General features: G+C 45.4%; 1 protein-coding gene and 1 non-coding gene across 3 annotated transcripts in view; both read right to left on the bottom strand.

Moving 5' to 3' along the window:
- Positions 1-19,942, bottom strand: part of LOC126428129 (all trans-polyprenyl-diphosphate synthase PDSS1) — an 804,750-nt gene that overhangs the window by 258,840 nt on the left and 525,968 nt on the right. The gene's annotated exons all lie outside the window — the stretch shown is intronic.
- Positions 15,607-15,681, bottom strand: Trnas-cga (transfer RNA serine (anticodon CGA)). The gene has a single exon. It is a non-coding gene; the product is annotated as a tRNA-Ser (tRNA).

The following is a 19,942-nucleotide window of genomic DNA, read 5'->3' as shown; positions in this document are numbered from 1 at the left end:
AAAAAGAAAAAAAATGCTTTTTGGACGCATTCCTGATGCAGGAGTACAGTCTGTTGTTTGACCGAAATTGGTTATGTGGTGTCACCGCCAGACACCACACTTGCTAGGTGGTAGCTTTAAATCGGCCGCGGTCCATTAGTACATGTCGGACCCGCGTGTCGCCACTGTCAGTGATCGCAGACCGAGCGCCACCACACGGCAGGTCTCGAGAGACTTACTAGCACTCGCCCCAGTTGTACGGACGACGTAGCTAGCGATGCACACTGACGAAGCCTCGCTCATTTGCAGAGCAGATAGTTAGAATAGCCTTCAGCTAAGTCAATGGCTACGACCTAGCAAGGCGCCATTAGCCTTGCATAGCTTGTATCTAAAGAGTCTCACTTGTATCGTCAAGAGCGATGTACCACAAGGATGGATTAAAGTTAAGTATTCCAGGAGCTACGTACTTTTCTTTATAGCATTCATTACGTATCCTGTTTCAGACCTATCTCTAGCCTGCGTGAGTTAACGCGTGCCTTTCGGCTACTTCCGAGTGGCGTGGCTGTCTTGTTACGCCACAACAGGTTGTATTTTAATACATGAGAAACAGCTACTGAGCCAAATCACGATTTCCGAAACATGTATAAGAGTTGTAAATGATCGATTCCTCAAAATATAATACATATTATTTGACAACTACTTGTACCTTATCCCAAAGTGCTCAGTTAACGATCATCTATGAATTTGCCTTCAAATGTTCGCGCACACACACACACACACACACACACACACACACACACACACACACACAAGCACACAGGGTGTCTCTCCTGACAGTCGTTGGGCGTATTTTCTCTGCTGTTTCGGAAAATATTTTCAATTTCGTTTCTGCAATGAGTAGCTGGAGACGGTAAAGCAAGTACTATTCACCACGTCTTTCATGCGACTTCCAGTATCAACAGAAAGCGGTGGTTTCTTTCCCAATACAAACAAAATGATTTTTAAAGCGTTATTTCGTGTGCCATTCGATGGAGTGGCCGCAAAATTAGTCTCGTTTTAGCCATACGAGTTATCAGGGACAGCAAAAGACGAAGAACTTTCCCTGTCCCAATTATCGTCATGCCCTGCGGCCTCTTCTACCATCATGCACGAGTGCTACTCAGTCACTGCTGTAGTACTCGCTATTCTTAATGTTTCAGTGTCCCTGTGAATACATATGCACAAAACAATTATTCAGCTAGGTTTCTTTGGAAGCGACACATCGAATGATCAAGAAAAATTCCGCTTTGAAAATCATTTTATTTGTAACAGGACACAAACCGACGCTTACCATCGAAACTAGGCATCGCATATGAGATGTGATCAGCAATATTTGTTTGGACTAACTTCAGCTACACAATATAAAAACGAGACACCACAGAAATTGCGCCTGGCGTCTCTTAGGAGAGAGAACGTCAAAGTAATAAAACTAGGGACCAAAAACAAATCCCTGAGACGTTCCTCTCTTGCACAATACCAGTCACTTGCAGATTTTTTCCCTATTTGATTGCCCAGACAAATTCCGACTTTGACCCTTGGCAGCCTGATGGATCTATCTGGAAATGAAATGGCTCACCAGAGTCCTCGGAGATAAAACTGCGAATTTGCTCAACGAGAGGCCGAGCTGCCAAGGACGACGCCTGCACATTCCTCTGGCCGCCTGCCGGCAAGGACTGCGATCGACGCTTTTCTGGCATCGCAGGCGTCCGTCGGACGTGACCCGCACCGCATCTACCCTTGGTTCGTTTTGCGCGGATGCTACACACTGGGCTGCGGAATTACGCTCGCGAATGTGGGAGTGGACACACGTTCATAAACTGATTTGCCGCATTATACCCACCACGGGCTTTTGTCATTCGAAACAGATTAAGTTGTACGAATCTCAAGAAACAGCTTTTTCCAGATTTTGCGCTGGATCTATCAAATGGCTCTGAGCACTATGGGACTTAACATCTGTGGTCATCAGTCCCCTAGAACTTAAAACTACTTAAGCCTAACTAACCTAAGGACATCACACACATCCATGCCCGAGGCAGGATTCGAACCTGCGACCGTAGCAGTCGCGCGGTTCCGGACTGAGCGCCTAGAACCGCTAGACTGGATCTATCAATTACGAGCGCTATTCAGAAGCAAGGCCCGATCGGATGTGAAATGGAAACCACAGTGAAAATCCAGGCTTGGTGAAATGGTGCCAATAATTTGACCGAGGCCACACAAACCTGTCACTGATCGGGAAGGATGGCCACAGACATGGACCACAGAGGATAATCTCCAGGCAGTCGACGAACTGATTCGCTGCAATCGACTATTTTCCGACGAGGAAGACATTCGCACAGCGGTTCTCGAATGGCTCCGTGACCATGGAGCAGATTTCTATCGTCAATGACCTGAACGACTGATAGAAAATGCCGTCGTTTATTTGTGTTGAAAAATAGTGTCACGTATCTGTGTCACTTTGAAGTGTAGTGGGCAGCATTAATTATTTTGGCCTGCCATAATGATGGTACATTACTTTTTGGAAATTCCCACGTACATTAGACACTATCACCGCAGGTTCATAATTTCTCAATTGTGTTCACTGACGCCATTTCACGTCATTCAATTTCGTTGTGGATGGCCCAGGTTCAAAGCCCGGCACTGCCCTCTAGTTTTACGTGGGAGGACTGGAACAGAGTGTACTTGTCCTTGTGTGGCCAATTGAAGAGCTTCTTGAATGAGAACTAGCGACCAGGGATCTGGGGAGCTGACAGTGGTCTAGAGAGCGATATGCTGCCACCATGATCATCCATACTTCATCCAAATGGCGAGACATGGCACTCATAAAACACCTCCAAGGAAGAGGACTGCGTGGAAACTACAAAATATGTTAATACATTGCTGCTAAGATCGTTGAAGAAAATTTTACTCACCTGATGTTTAGCAGCTCAACTTTTGAGGCGTTTTGAGTATTCTTATCTTCAGAATATCAAAGTAGGCAGGCAACTTCATACACGCGGTATGGCGTCAACTACCAATAACCAATATCAGAGTGCAGCTCTGAGCAGTACTCTGATATTGGTTACTGCTGAATACGCAGCTGAAAAGACACCCTTGGGAAAGGAGTACAGAAGTGGACCGCTGAATTTACCGTCTTCAAAGATTTGGAGATCGATACACCCGTGGAACATTCCGCCTTCCCACACCATAACACCTGGACCGTCAAAACTATCGTGCTCGACAGTCTTCCTGGGAACATTGCGTATTCCCACCTCTCCTCATTTGAAGGTAACTCCAGCATTGTTGAATGTGATCGTTTTGGTGGTCCAGGTGTTATAATGTGGGCAGGCATAATGTTCCATGGGCGTACTGACCTCGAAGTCTGTAAACACGGTCACTCAGAGGTCAACTTAATGTGATACTGTACTCATTCAGCAAATGCGCATTTTGTGGCGTTCGCTCGGCCCTGGCTTCATTTTTATGGATGAGAATGCGCGACCGCACCGAACAGAGGATCTGGAGGAAATACGGCGAATGGACTGGTCCGCCCGTCCGCCGACGTAAATCTCATCGAGCATGTGTCGGAGGGAGACATAGTGCACCAACAACCATCCAGCAGTTGTCAGTCGCGCTGGTGGACGAATGCAGCGCCCTACCACAACTCCTTACCCACCTTGTGGCTAGCATGCTAGCACGCTAGAGAGCCTGCATTGCCGTCCGTGGTAATCACACACCCTATTAAGAACCATACGACACCACGTGCAATGTCGAAGGGACTATCATGAATCGCGCCGCGCGGCGGGGCGCAAAAGTCACTGGACAGTTGGTTACAAGAAAAAAAAAGTAACAGCAAGACGTAGTAGAGTAAGAAGTTTTAGCCCGTTAAGTTTTTATTACCAAATGGTGACAATTACGCCTTGTCAAATTGGTGTAGAACGCAATGACAAACAAAACAAACACGATAACTAACTAGTGAATTATTCAAAGTGAGATGTGTATCTAGTCATTCAGTTCAGTAATGATCTGCGGCTTTTCAGAGCAAACAGAATCCTTGACGACACCTCATAGGAAAAAATCCATGTGCATGATATCTGGAGAAACTGGAGACATGTCGACATCTGCCCTTCGACCAAACACTTTTCTTTGGAAAGTTTCGTGTAAATAATGGCGGATGGTAGTGGCATAATGCGGTGGAGCAAAGTTAACGAAGGAAGAAACTACTTTCGCGTTAAAAAAGTTTTATAAAACTGGTGATACTGCAGCTGTTAATGAATGGGAAATACACTTTAGATCAAAACCACCATCTAGACAACCCGTGTACGACATACGAGATAGATTTGAAAAACAAGAATTTGTTATGGATGCACCTAGATCTGGCAGCCTAACAACAGTCACAACTGAGGAAAATGAACTGCAGGTATGTTACAACAGAAAGAAGCTTAAAGTTTACATTACACGTTTACGACATCGGTTTCTTGAAGATGATCCAGATCGACGTCTTTAGTTTTGTGAATTGATGCTTGAGCAACAGAAACATGATCCTAGCCTATTCAATGAAATTGTGTGATCTGACGAGGTCAATTTTAATTTAAGCGAACAAGTTAACAGGCAGAACTGCACTTACTGATACAGTGACAACCAAAATATTTTGTTAGACCAATCACTAAATCAACCTGGGGTGAGTGTGTGTTTGGAAGGTAATATCATCATTTGGTGTACTTTGACCATATTTTTCTTTGAGGGATCAGTGACACGAGATAACTATTTGCATATTCTTCAGAATTACGTAGTACCAGGACTTGTGACGTGTGCTGAAAACTTGTGCTCCACCACATTATGCCACTGCCGTCCAAAGAAAAGTGATTGGTCGACGTTCAAAAGATATGACGCCCGTGGATTTTTTTCTATAAGTGTCGTCAAGGATCTGTTCATTCTGAAAAGCCTCAGACCATTGCTCAACTACAACGCTACATACACGATTTGGGCAGTGATACCACATTATGCCATAGAGTACGTAACACTGCCCCTAAAAAACTTCAAAGAGGTATTAATGAAGACGGAAAGTAACTGTAAGTATTGTTTGTATCTGTATTGAGACTTTAATTCCATCTTTTGTTTAAATCAGTGCCCAGTAACTTTTGTGCCACCCTGTATTAAATAAATTTTAGGCGCCGATAGGGTTAATAGGTGATCACACCCAGACGTACAGATAACACCACATCCCGACATCCTCTCAATCCAGGACAGGAAAACAACCTTTTCGCAGAGCTGATAATGGAACTATTTGTGATGCTCACTATGCACGTGCGCATATGGAGGCACTTCTCTTCTTTACATCAAATTGCCATGTACTTCGGATTCTCCAAGTTTATACAGGATGTATCAAAATTATCCGATTTGGCAAGTCTATATTTCTGAAACTAATAAACATATAATATAAACTTCGTTTTTTGATGAACGGGAAACTAATTTTTTATACCGTTTGATAGGTGTTCAATACGCCCCCCATGAGGTGCACGGAATATGTCAATGCGGTATTCGAATTCTTACCACACTGCTGTGACCATCTCTTGAGTTGCAGCTCCCACAATTGCTGTTATGTGATGTCTCATTTCATCCATTGTTATTGGTAACGGAGGCACATGAAGAAAGTCTTTTATAAGCACCCACAAGAAATAATCACATACAGTGAGGTCCGGTTATCTTGGAGGCTGAATCATTTAGTCCAGTGAGACTGATCCGTAGTTCAGCAATCCTTTAATTTCAAACTTCCCTCACTTCCAGATGCCAGTGTGACAGTGCCCCATCCTGTTGGTAAATGAAATCGTTTGAATCACTCTCCAACTCTGTGTGTGTGTTGGGGGGGGGGGGGGGGGGGGGGAGAGTTCTCAAGCATATCGAGATAGGTGCTTCCAGTGTTCACGGCAAAGAAAAATAGATCATACGCCTTTTCCCCGTGAAACTGCACACAACACTTAAAATTTTGGAGAGTCCTTCTCATGTTGTAGCACTTCATTACAGCCTGTTACGTGATTAATGATTGTCAGACTTCATTCGGAAACAAACTTTACCTGCTGTCAATGTTTCGGTTGTCAGCCGTTCAACCATCTTCGCTGCGAGCCAGAAAGACTGACGGTGAAGCGCTCTCGTCCACTTTGTATTTTTTTCCGTATGCCATATTCTCACATTATGACGGTTCACCTCTCCATTTAAAGGGAATGTTGCCTAAACACTAAACATGGTAGAAAACTCTCATCCACCATCTTGCCAAGTACGAAATTATAGAACTGCAGTCCGCAACTCGTGGTCGTGCAGTAGCGTTCTCGCGTCCCGCGCCCGGGTTCCCGGGTTCGATTACCAGCGGGGTCAGGGATTTTCTCTGCCTCGTGATGGCTGGGTGTTGTGTGATGTCCTTAGTTAGGTTTAAGAAGTTCTAAGTTCTAGGGGACTGATGACCATAGATGTTAAGTCCCATAGTGCTCAGAGCCATTTGAACTATAGAACTGCACACGTTGTTGTTTGTCACCTTCAGGAGGAGTTTGCAGTAGCTGAATTTTGTATGGTTTCATGGGTAAACGTCGACGCTACATACGCCAGAAGGACATCGGGGGCATGTTGAGCTGTGGAGCTGTACGGCAAACGGATTTCTGCGGACTCCTTGTGAAACTACGGCGGATGCGTTCGTCGTCTGTGTCAGACACTCGGTCATCGGCCGGCGATTTGCCTTTACACAAAAAATCTGTTTCTCGGAATTGTTCATGCCATCGTGTAATGCTCTGTGCTGTTCAAAAATGGTTCAAACGGCTCTGAGCACTATAGGACTTAACATCTGAGGTCATTAGTCCCCTAGAACTTAGAACTACTTAAACGTAACTAACCTAAGGACATCATACACATCCATGCCCGAGGCAGCATTCGAACCTGCGACCGTAGCGATCGCGCGGTTCCAGACAGTAGCGGCTAGAAACGCTCGGCCACACCGGCCGGCCCACGTTGAACAGTTATTACTGATACGCACTGCGCAAAACGCAGAACACAAAACGCTTTTTGTTGTCCCGACAGCATTTTTACTAGAACTGAAATGGTCGCACACTGCTGCTACCTAGCGGAAACCGTGTAAAATTCGAGAGGTTGCTCTTTCCAACAGTGCTTTATTCACGCACATAGTTATAATTTTTTTTTTAAATCGGATGATTCTTTTCGATACACCGTGTATTTTCTTGTTTGAATTTCTATATTTGTACTAAATAGTGTGATAGCTGAGTTAACGCTCTGCCCGTGGAGCAGTACTGGAGAAGGCGTGACGTGACTCAGCTTCCTGGCGGACAGGCAGCGGGCGTGAGCGGCCTCGCGTTCACGCAGACCGTCACCAGCGGCTCCCCGTCCTCTAGGGCTGCCGCGAGACAACACACACCTGGAAGCGTCGGCAACCTCATTGTCGGCACTTAGCGTGCTGCCCGCTGAGCTGCGGCGAGGACGGCGCGTGAGAAAACACGCCACTAGCGTGCGATATGCATCTACATCACGTGTCGCCGCGCTCAGGGGCAGCTGCGTCTCTGCCTCTCAACGTCTTCCTGCATCTGCAGACGGTTTTTAATGTTTTGGAATGAATGGACTGGATATTCTGAAACGTTCCTTTAGCTCCTATAGCGCTGCACTACGCCATTCTCGAGTCCACGGCCAGGATCTACGCGCGGTATGCGGGCGTCTGGTCCACATATTTAATTTGAAACGTTTATTGTCGGATCGAGATTATTTCTCTGCTTTGTTACACCATCAAACGGCTCTAAACAAGGGTGGTCACCAGCCTTGCTTTTTAACTGCGCAGCCGGCCGTGGTAGCCGAGCGGTTCTAGGCGCTACAATCTGGAACCGCGCGAACGCTACGGTCGCAGGTTCGAATCCTGCCTCGGGCATGGATGTGTGTGATGTCCTTAGGTTAGTTAGGTTTAAGTTGTTCTAAGTTCTAGGGGACTGATGACCTCAGAAGTTAAGCCCCATAGTGCTCAGAGCCATTTGAACCATTTTTTCAAGCGCGAGACAGCAATATATTTCTCCCTACTACAAAGTCAATAATTAATGCGCTGTAGCAATTCAAATACTACCAAAATATTCCGTGATCTGACAACCGCACAAGAATAAGCCCAATGTGTCTCGTAAGAGTCGTCAAACACATTCTCTCTGGTCTTGCGGCAGCCGTGGAAGCAAGTCAGATCCTATATTTTTTTTTTTTTTTACCTCAATCGTTCCACTGCAACTTGTATCAGACGATCAAGAAAAAAACGCAAGGATAGTTTTATGGAAAAATCCGAGGCCGTCATCTCCTCGTTTTTGAAGACCAATTAGAATCCAATTTTTTCACGAGAGCGCTGAAACTATTCCTGAGGAAATGGAATACGCTGAAAAGCAAGAGAAAAATCTTGTCCTTTTCGAAAAAACAGTAGATGAAAAAGAATTAAGAATTTCTTTCCGACTTGCTTTCGCCATGATAGACGGTAAAGTTTGTAATGCTCTCACGCATAATATGTCTACTCAACGATGCTATTTATGCACTGCAACTTCAAAGAATTTAACAATATGATGCAATTTTAGAAAAGGAAGTCTCTGAAGATCATCTACAATCTGGATTGTCAACTTTTCATGCGTGGATACTGTGTTTCGAATGCCGTTCGCATGTAGCATATAACCTTGCTGTTAAAAACTGGCAACCGCGTAGTGATAAAGAAAAGGAACAAGTAACGATCCGAAAAACCAGTATACAGAAGGGTTTCCGTATGGAATTAGGTCTTATAGTCTTTCTACCAAAGCCTGGTTTCGGTAGTTCGAATGATGAGAATACCGCTCGAAGATTTTTCGAAAACTCAAGCACTTCCGCTGATATAACAGGGATAGATGAGGACTTGATTAAGCGTTTCCATTTACCATTGAAAACAATCTAGAGTGGCCATGAAATCGATTTCATAAAATCCCAAGATGATGCCTTACAGACAGCTCGCTACTTTGTGCAGTGGGCCGGCCGGTGTGGCCGTGCGGTTAAAGGCGCTTCAGTCTGGAACCGCGTGACCGCTACCGTCGCAGGTTCGAATACTGCCTCGGATGTGTGTGATGTCCTTAGGTTAGTTAGGTTTAATTAGTTCTAAGTTCTAGGCGACTGATGACCTCAGAAGTTAAGTCGCATAGTGCTCAGAGCCATTTGAACCATTTTTTGTGCAGTGGACCGATGGCCTTTGTAGTCTGGTCCCTTCAACCCCCCCCCCCCCCCCCCCAACCACTTTGTACAGTTATATCCATGGTTCTACATGGCAACTTCGGTACATAACGTATTGATTCATGGTGAACAAGTGATAAACTCATATGTATTGCCGTTAGGGCAGATGTCTGAAGACGCCCAAGAGTCTACTAATAAATACATTAAAAAGTTTGGTGAAGTTTTGCAAGAAATTGTTCAAAATGGTTCAAATGGGACTTAACTTCTGAGGTCATCAGTCCCCTAGAACTCAGAACTACTTAAACCTAACTAACCTAAGGACATCACACACATCGATGCCCGAGGCAGGATTCGAACCTGCGACCGTAGCATCAGCGCGATTCCGGACTGAAGCATCTAGAACCGCTCGGCTACACGGCCGGCCACGAAATTGTTCTCGAGCCAAAACAATGGAAGACATTTTTTTTACGCTTAATATTAATATCCGATCCATTTATTTCAAGTTTGCGCGAACTGCCTAGAAAAAAACTCGAAATCATTGCTCCCAGAAGCACTTTCATTGTCAGTTGCGCCACATGTATCAGCAAGTACAGCAAGCTCCAGCGTTCAAATTTTGGCTTCGGATTCACAATCAGCGACCCTGAAAACCCCCAAATGCTGTCTTCCAACCTAATTTATAACGTTTACAACTTCTGGCCAGCTTTTTGGGATTTGGCCCCACTGTGTGGCGGGCGGTGAGGGAAGAGGGCGGCGAGCGAGTGGTCAGCGGCAAATCGTGCGGCGTGCACCTTTCAGTTTCAAACGGCGCGCGGTTACGTGGCGTCACGATGGCTTACCCCGTTCCAGTGCACGGCTTTACGACAATGCTTTATCCACTTTTGCACTGATTACACGCAAATGAAAATTACTACGACAAAGTACGATACGGCAAATGAAAGAGGAGATGAGACGAATCAGCCGAGACGATTTATACGAATTTTACTCAAAAGATATTAAATAAACAAATCTGCAACATGTGCAAGTCATTGAATAATTTATAAGTTCTGAACCAGTGCAGCTACAGAGCAGAGCGAGTGCTCATTTTAAAGATCTCGTCGAAATGCAATGACTGCGATACTTGTATAATTTGCAGCATTAATATAATAATTAATTAAAACAAATAATACAAGACACAGACACGAACATCAGAGCACTGTATGACAGCGGGTGACGTCATACACATTTCAACATCGTTAATTTTGCAATATTTATAATTATTATTTGTTGTCTTTGTCAATAATTTTGCATAGTCTGGCCTATACTTGTTTAACGTTTGTATATACGTAAATTCTGATCGCTTCAGAAAGAGCGCTTCAAATCCTGTTGGAAAGTGGTGCCTCATAAAGAACTGTAATGTTATTTAGTGGCACACATGGACAACAACTACTTTCGCACTCTGCAAGTATAACTGCAAAACATTAAAACATTAATTCTGGCCAAAGTATTGCAGCTACAGATTTGTATTATGTATGTTTTTGATGAGAATTTGAGCGCGTATATCATGGAGCAAACAGAATGAAGATTGCTTACCTATGTAAAAATTTATGCAAAGAAGTGGCGATCAATGCAATGCAATTACCTGACGTAGCTTGGGGAATTTCGGATCGGGGGTATTTAATCGGAGCTGACACAACAGAGCAATAAAATGGTTCAAATGGCTCTGAGCACTATGGGACTTAACATCTGAGGTCATCAGTCCCCTAGAACTTAGAACTACTTAAACCTAACTAACCTAAGAACATCACACACATCCATGCCCGAGGCAGGATTCGAACCTGCGACCGTAGCGGTCGCGCGGTTCCAGACTGAAGAGCCTAGAACCGCTCGGCCACTCCGGCCAGCAATAACAGAGCAATAACACACACACAAAACGAAATGGCACATACTAACCTACAACAACAAAACTGTTCACAGAATAGGCAACATATTAAACAAACAGGGACTCCAAATAGGATACAGGACGGAGAACACAACATAGAAAAAAGATCAGACCACAAGAAACACCCACGGATAAATTTAACAGATCAGGAATGTATGAACTCACATGCAACACTTGCTAGTCAGTATGCATAGGACAGACATGCAGAAACTTCAAAACCAGATATTCAGAACATCTCAGAGCTTTAAAAAGTAACACCTCCCATTGCACATCTGCTGACCACTTAATAGCCCACAATCACCACCCAACTACAATAGAGACGGACTTCAGAATACTAAAATCCAGCCACAGCCTATACAGCAAACTGACCACTGAGGAAAACAACCACATACAGAAGGCAATAGCAGAAGGAAAACAGGTCATAAATGAATACACTACACTCTGCAAGGGCACACTATTCAACACATTAAAGGAGCTGTACAGAAAAGGCAACATAAACAGCTAAAAAGTCTACCCCCCCCCCCCACACACACACACACACGATCAACGGATACACTACACTCTGCAAAGACTTACCGTTTTACACACAAAAGGATCACCACGTAAAAGACAACACAAACAGCTAAGAAGCATATAACACACACACACACACACACACACACACACACACACACACACACACACACACACACACACTCTAATAAAATGTAAACAAAATTCAAATTTGGTACCAAACTCACTGGTGAACAAATGAACACCGACTGGGACACACAACAACCACAATTACAATATGTTTCGGCGAAGTGCAAAGTGCTTTTACGTCCTTATTTGTGAAAATACGCGTTATATTTATGCGTGCTTCACAACACCTCACCATGATACTGACAATAAAAGGGCTTGGCACATAAAAACTTAAGTAAAAACTAATATAGGCGCGAAATATCGCGACAAACTAAATTACGTTTAGAGTATAAAATGAATTTCTCACTAACATCGTTTGGCTGCACATGACAAGCTATCTATAATAAATAATACACAAAAAATGGTTCAAATGGCTCTGAGCACTATGGGACTTAACATCTGAGGCCAGCAGTCCCCTAGAACTTAGAACTACTTCAACCTAACTAACCTAAGAACATCACACACATCCATGCCCGAGGCAGGATTCGAACCTGCGACCGTAGCGGTCGCGCGGTTCCAGACTGAAGCGCCTAGAACCGCTCGAAATAATACACAAGTGGTCCTGAAAAACTATGCAAAATGACTGTAAAGGTATTAACAAGGAGAAACGAATTGATTGTTTGAAATAAATATCCACATAATTTTGTAATCATTTAGTAAAAATGTTCACATTACGGATTAAAGAAAACAGAAACCCACCAATGATGGCACAGAAGTGCTGAAACGTGTTTGGGAACTTGGAAACAAAGGTGTTTTGTATAACTGGCGAACGTTACATCCAACTGTTTTAACTGCAAAGGCGGTAAACACAAGGAGCTGCAAATCCAAATGATGAATATGTTAGTTTCTTCGAAGTTATGCCAGTACTGATATAATGATACATGCTGTACTGATCGTCTGTCGGGGAGCAGCGTAAGCTTACGTCGCCAGTGGCCTGGTGAGAAGTCCAGTGAGCGCCGCATGAATGGCGGCTGGCGGCTTCCCCACGCCCACGCGCCTCGCGCCGGCCGTGCTGACGTCACGGTGGCGGCCTCGGCGCGCCTACACGCCGCGACAGGTGGGTCCTCACCTCCCGTCTTCTTGCGTGGGTGGGACAGGGGGGCCGCTCACCTGCGGGCTTCCCTGTTGCGTGCGAGGCAGCTCGTGTCAGAAGCAATATTCGAGTTTTACCTCCCACCGGCGACCGGCTCAGTGGAGCACAAGCCGGGGAAATAAGACGTGTCTTTTCAAAAGAACCGTACCAGCATTCGCCTTAAACAGTTTAGGGAAACCGCGGGAAACCTAAATATGAATTTGAACCACCGTCGTCCCGTAAACTCTATGTTCCATGGAACATCTGAACAATTTATTTAACGAAACCATGTTGCACAAGTCCTTTTACAGGGAATGTACACATGATTAGTTTTATCATTAACTAGCTGTAATCGGCCATGCTTTGCTGCGGCTCAATCTGTTTAAATGAAGAAAAAAAAAACATTTCTAACATGTACGCGAATCTGATATATGTTCTAATCTCCTTTTCTCCCCTGCCTCTGTCCACCTCTCCCTCACGATTTTCTCAGGCCATCTTCTCTTCATCCCCCCTCCTCTCTTTCTCCGTTCATCACCTCCTCCCCCTCTCTCTGTCCATCTTCTCCTCTCCCCCTCTCTCTCCAGTTCCTCCCGCCCCCTCTCTCTGTCCGCCTACTCCTTCCCGTTTTCTATGTCTTTTTCCTCACACTCTTCCATCTATTTCCTCCCACCCGTCTGACCGATCTCGACTCTTTAAACACACACACACACACATTATATATATATATATATATATATATATATATATATATATATATATATATAAAAAATCCCGCCTGTATTAAAATTCAACGTCGTGTGAGAATTTCAAATCAATCGGTGAAGAACTTTCGGAGATTAACCATTTCGAACGAACCAACATATATGTTTTTATAACGTTTCACCTTTCGTTACTCAGGTATTGCATGTATACCAGATGGCGTTTCAGCGGATATATAACAACGCGTGAGTATTTGAATGCAGTGTTGCGTCAGAGTTTCAAAGCAATCCATGAAGAACTTTCGGAGATTTGAGATTTTGAAGAAACAAACATCTAAGTTTGTACTTATATAGAAACTGTAAATGCACCTAATCGCAAATCTCAGAAAGTTTTAGACCAACTGCTTTGAAATTTTGACACAATGTTCAATTGGTATAAGTACATATTTTTATTTATCTATTTTTAATACACGTAAAATAAAAATTTTAAAACTTTAATAAATGGGAATCGTTATTACAAAAAGGCTTAAAAAAGTACCTATATATATGTCAAAGCATCGATGAATTTGGTTGTAAGCTGGAGCCAGAACACAATGTGGCTTAGAGGTTGCGAGAAGATCGATAAAGGCCAAAAACAGACTAGCAGGAAACGCGCCGCCAACGCCCTCTTCGCCGCCAGTATTTAAGATCGCCGCCGCGGACTGGAGGTTCAAGTGTCATCAGTCGCAGCCCCGTGGGAATCGCAGTTGTAGTTAGCTCCGCCGCTAACTCAGAGACAGGCAGCACATAGCAACACTAATTGTGAACATAGTGGACTTTCTGCTTCACCAGCAGTGAGGCTAACGTGGATTATACTGAAGAGGGAACATCCTCCCCTTGCTCCTATGGTACAGCTTTACAGAGACAACGAGACGACATAAAAGTTTGTGTACCTCAGTAAAACGCTTTGTCCAGACCAAGTTTTCATCAATATAACCATCAAAAAGTTTTGGGCATACTAGGTCCGTGCCTGTCCACAACACCACCTTACTCGGTACGCCCGCATGTAAGGACAGATTCATAAGTTTATTGCGAACACCTAGCAGCAGCTGATTTATTCGCTGTCAACTGTTCACTACTTTCCCAACTTCGGAGAACGTTCAGGGGTAGAAAAATTATTTTTGAACGTTTAGTAATTCCAGAAGTTTCTAGAAAGTTGCGTCACTCCGCTCGAATAAATACAACCTCTACCAGTCAACCTAGCGAACCCTATAATGGGCTCTCCTTACAAGAACGGACTTTAGGGTTCATATGTAGTCACGCGATGTGTCAACATGTCAAGAACCTTAATGACGCGACCTTTCGTCACACACCGCGGAATTCTGTCGACCATTCTCTCAGATAAAATTGTAATTTGTGGTCCGAACGTGCTTTATCACGTTTAAATTCTGCTGCTATTGTTGTTTTGTTGGAAGACTGCTTTGATGCAGCTCTCCACGCTACTCTATCCCGTTCAAGTTTCTTAATCTCTGCGTAACTGCGACATCCTACATTCATTTTCACCAGTTTACTGTAGTGAAGTGTTAGTCTTCCTCTACACTTTCTACCGCCCACACTTCTTTCCAACACGAAAGTGACTATTCTTTGATGTCTCACGACGTATCTTATCAAACCATCACTTAATTTAGTCTACTTATGCTTAAGTTGTATTCTCTCCAATACGCGTTCAGTAGTTCATCGATCTACGATTATAATCTACCTTTCCTGTTCCACTCGCAAAGAGAGCGAGAGAAAAACGACTGTCTATATGCCTCCGTACGAGCCCTAATAGTTCGAATCTTCGTGGCCTTTATGGAGATGTATGTATAAGATCGTCCTGGAGTCAGCTACAAATGCCGGTTCTCTAAATTTTCCAAACAGTGTTCCTCGAAAAGAACGTCGCCTTCCCTCCAAGGATTCCCATTCGATTTGTCAAAGCATCTCCATAATCCACAATGAGATTTTCACTCTGCAGCGGAGTGTGCGCTGATATGAAACTTCCTGGCAGATTAAAACTGTGTTCCCGGCCGAGACTCGAACTCGGGACCTTTGCCTTTCGCGGGCAAGTGCTCTACCAACTGAGCTACCGAAGCACGACTCACGCCCGGTACTCACAGCTTTACTTCTGCCAGTATCTCGTCTCCCACCTTCCAAACTTTACAGAAGCTCTCCTGCGAACCTTGCAGAACTAGCACTCCTGAAAGAAAGGATATTGCGGAGACAAAGTTTGGAAGGTGGGAGACGAGATACTGGCAGAAGTAAAGCTGTGAGTACCGGGCGTGAGTCGTGCTTCGGTAGCTCAGTTGGTAGAGCACTTGCCCGCGAAAGGCAAAGGTCCCGAGTTCGAGTCTCGGTCGGGCACACAGTCTGTTTGTGAACTTTTGTTTGTTATATACACTATTTTTAAACACTTTTATATCTACAACTATATGTTACACACTGTGACTACTCTTTATTTCTGTGTCTTATGATTTTTATGTCTTTTCTATATGATGTGTTATATGCCATAAGCTAAATAAATAAATACACAGTTTTAATCTGCCAGGAAGTTTCATCTCCATAATATTTGTGCGTTGATCGAACCTACCGGTAACAAATCTAGCAGCCCGCTCTGAATTGCTTCGATGTCTTCCTTTAATCCGACCTGGTGGGATTCCAAAAATTCGAGCAGTACTCAAGAATATACCGCACCTTACAGATGAACCACATCTTCCTAAAATTCTGCCAATAAACATTGCTCACATGTTCGTTCTAATTCATATCGCTTTGCAACGTTATTCCCATATATTTATTCGAGGTGACTGTGTCAAGCATTATACTACTAATGCCGAATTCGAAAATTATGGGATTGTTTTTCCTACTCATCTGCATCTTCATTTAAAGCTAGCTGCCATTCAGCACACCAACCAGAAATTTTTTTCTGTCATCTTGTATCCTACTAGTCCCTCAACCACATCATTAGCGACCAGCCACATATTGCTTATAACCCTGTCCGACACCAAAGCATCACCATCGAACAGCCGCATATTCTTTACAATCTTCCAGAATGAGATTTTCACTCTGCAGCGGAGTGTGCGCTGATATGAAACTTCCTGGCAGATTAAAACTGTGTGCCCGACCGAGACTCGAACTCGGGACCTTTGCCTTTCGCGGGCAAGTGCTCTACCATCTGAGCTACCGAAGCACGACTCACGCCCGGTACTCACAGCTTTACTTCTGCCAGTATCTCGCCTCCTACCTTCCAAACTTTACAGAAGTTCTCCTGCGAACCTTGCAGAACTAGCACTCCTGAAAGAAAGGATATAGCGGAGACATGGCTTAGCCACAGCCTGGGGGATGTTTCCAGAATGAGATTTTCACTCTGCAGCGGAGTGTGCGCTGATATGAAACTTCCTGGCAGATTAAAACTGTGTGCCCGACCGAGACTCGAACTCGGGACCTTTGCCTTTCGCGGGCAAGTGCTCTACCATCTGAGCTACCGAAGCAAGACTCACGCCCGGTACTCACAGCTTTACTTCTGCCAGTATCTCGCCTCCTACCTTCCAAACTTTACAGAAGTTCTCCTGCGAACCTTCGCAGGAGAACTTCTGTAAAGTTTGGAAGGTAGGAGGCGAGATACTGGCAGAAGTAAAGCTGTGAGTACCGGGCGTGAGTCTTGCTTCGGTAGCTCAGATGGTAGAGCACTTGCCCGCGAAAGGCAAAGGTCCCGAGTTCGAGTCTCGGTCGGGCACACAGTTTTAATCTGCCAGGAAGTTTCTTTACAATCTTGTCGGTCAGAAAAAAATTTGGAAATTTGTGGTAAGTTTCTACGGGTCCAAACTGCTGAAGTCATCGGTCCCTAGGCTTACACGCTACTTAATCTAACTTACGCTAAGGACAACACACTCACCCATGCCCGAGGGAGGACTCGAAGCTCCGCCGAGGGGAACCGCGCGAACCGGGGCAAGGCTCCTCAAACCACGCGGGGTAGCTGTCCATCGGATCATTTATGTCTACAGAGAATAATAGCGGTCCTAGCACAGTTTCGTGTGGCCCTCCTGACGATACCATTCGTCTCCCCCGCATTCTTCTGTATCATCACGTTTCAAAAGCTTTTATTCTATTCCCATACTTACTGTTTATTGCCTACGTTTCAGTTTCATATAATGCTAGGGTCCAGACAAATACTTTTAGTCTACCAGGAAAAGCCAAACTAACATGTGGCTCCTGGAGAGGGAGAGCAGGTTTTTCACTGTCCACTGTAACATTAGCCGACATTGTCTTGCTAAGTCCGTACTGCCACTTACCTGAAAGCTAGGGAAAATATAGCTGATACACTCCTGGAAATGGAAAAAAGAACACATTGACACCGGTGTGTCAGACCCACCATACTTGCTCCGGACACTGCGAGAGGGCTGTACAAGCAATGATCAAACGCACGGCACAGCGGACACACCAGGAACCGCGGTGTTGGCCGTCGAATGGCGCTAGCTGCGCAGCATTTGTGCACCGCCGCCGTCAGTGTCAGCCAGTTTGCCGTGGCATACGGAGCTCCATCGCAGTCTTTAACACTGGTAGCATGCCGCGACAGCGTGGACGTGAACCGTATGTGCAGTTGACGGACTTTGAGCGAGGGCGTATAGTGGGCATGCGGGAGGCCGGGTCGACGTACCGCCGAATTGCTCAACACGTGGGGCGTGAGGTCTCCACAGTACATCGATGTTGTCGCCAGTGGTCGGCGGAAGGTGCACGTGCCCGTCGACCTGGGACCGGACCGCAGCGACGCACGGATGCACGCCAAGACCGTAGGATCCTACGCAGTGCCGTAGGGGACCGCACCGCCACTTCCCAGCGAATTAGGGACACTGTTGCTCCTGGGGTATCGGCGAGGACCATTCGCAACCGTCTCCATGAAGCTGGGCTACGGTCCCGCACACCGTTAGGCCGTCTTCCGCTCACGCCCCAACATCGTGCAGCCCGCCTCCAGTGGTGTCGCGACAGGCGTGAATGGAGGGACGAATGGAGACGTGTCGTCTTCAGCGATGAGAGTCGCTTCTGCCTTGGTGCCAATGATGGTCGTATGCGTGTTTGGCGCCGTGCAGGTGAGCGCCACAATCAGGACTGAATACGACCGAGGCACACAGGGCCAACACCCGGCATCATGGTGTGGGGAGCGATCTCCTACACTGGCCGTACACCACTGGTGATCGTCGAGGGGACACTGAATAGTGCACGGTACATCCAAACCGTCATCGAACCCATCGTTCTACCATTCATAGACCGGCAAGGGAACTTGCTGTTCCAACAGGACAATGCACGTCCGCATGTATCCCGTGCCACCCAACGTGCTCTAGAAGGTGTAAGTCAACTACCGTGGCCAGCAAGATCTCCGGATCTGTCCCCTATTGAGCATGTTTGAGACTGGATGAAGCGTCGTCTCACGCGGTCTGCACGTCCAGCACCAACGCTGGTCCAACTGAGGCGCCAGGTGGAAATGGCTTGGCAAGCCGTTCCACAGGACTACATCCAGCATCTCTACGATCGTCTCCATGGGAGAATAGCAGCCTGCATTGCTGCGAAAGGTGGATATACACTGTACTAGTGCCGACATTGTGCATGCTCTGTTGCCTGTGTCTATGTGCCTGTGGTTCTGTCAGTGTGATCATGTGATGTATCTGACCCCAGGAATGTGTCAATAAAGTTTCCCCTTCCTGGGACAATGAATTCACGGCGTTCTTATTTCAATTTCCAGGAGTGTATTTCTCAAGGGTATATACCGGGTGATCCAAAAGTTAGTATAAATTTGAAAACTGAATAAACCATGGAATAATGTAGATAGAGAGGTAAAAATTGACACACATGCTTGGAATGACATGGGGTTTTATTAGAACAAAAAAAAGTTCACAGAATGTTCGACAGATGGCGTGGGACAGAAAAACGTCAGTGACTGCGCATGGCAATCGTGTATAAAAGGAGCTGTAATGAGAGAGAGAATCAGATGCGCCAGGAGTCGCATAATGTTGATGTTACTTGAAAAGGCGCTTTTAGTGAAGCTGTTTTATCAGAATGAAGAACGTGCTAGTTCAGCGTTACGATCCTATCGCCATAGGAAGGGGATTCGAACGGGTAAAGGTCCGTTGGCAAATGCAGCTGTGGTGAGAATGATTTCGAAGTTCGAAGCCACGGGTTGTTTAGACGATAGACCCCGTAGTGGCCCACCGAGCACAAGGCGTAATGCTGCTGAGACAGTTAAGGAAGAAATGGAGACTGTAGCGGGTTCGTCTATGCACGGGGAAGTCAGTGCTCGTGCAGTCGCACGTCGCACCGGCATTCCATACACTACTGTTTGGTTGGCACTTAGGCGTACCCTCCGAT

Source organism: Schistocerca serialis, chromosome 12 (assembly GCF_023864345.2).
Source record: "Schistocerca serialis cubense isolate TAMUIC-IGC-003099 chromosome 12, iqSchSeri2.2, whole genome shotgun sequence".
NCBI lineage: Eukaryota > Metazoa > Arthropoda > Insecta > Orthoptera > Acrididae > Schistocerca > Schistocerca serialis.
Note: the sequence above shows the minus strand (reverse complement) of the source record. Positions and strands in the feature narration are given on the sequence as shown.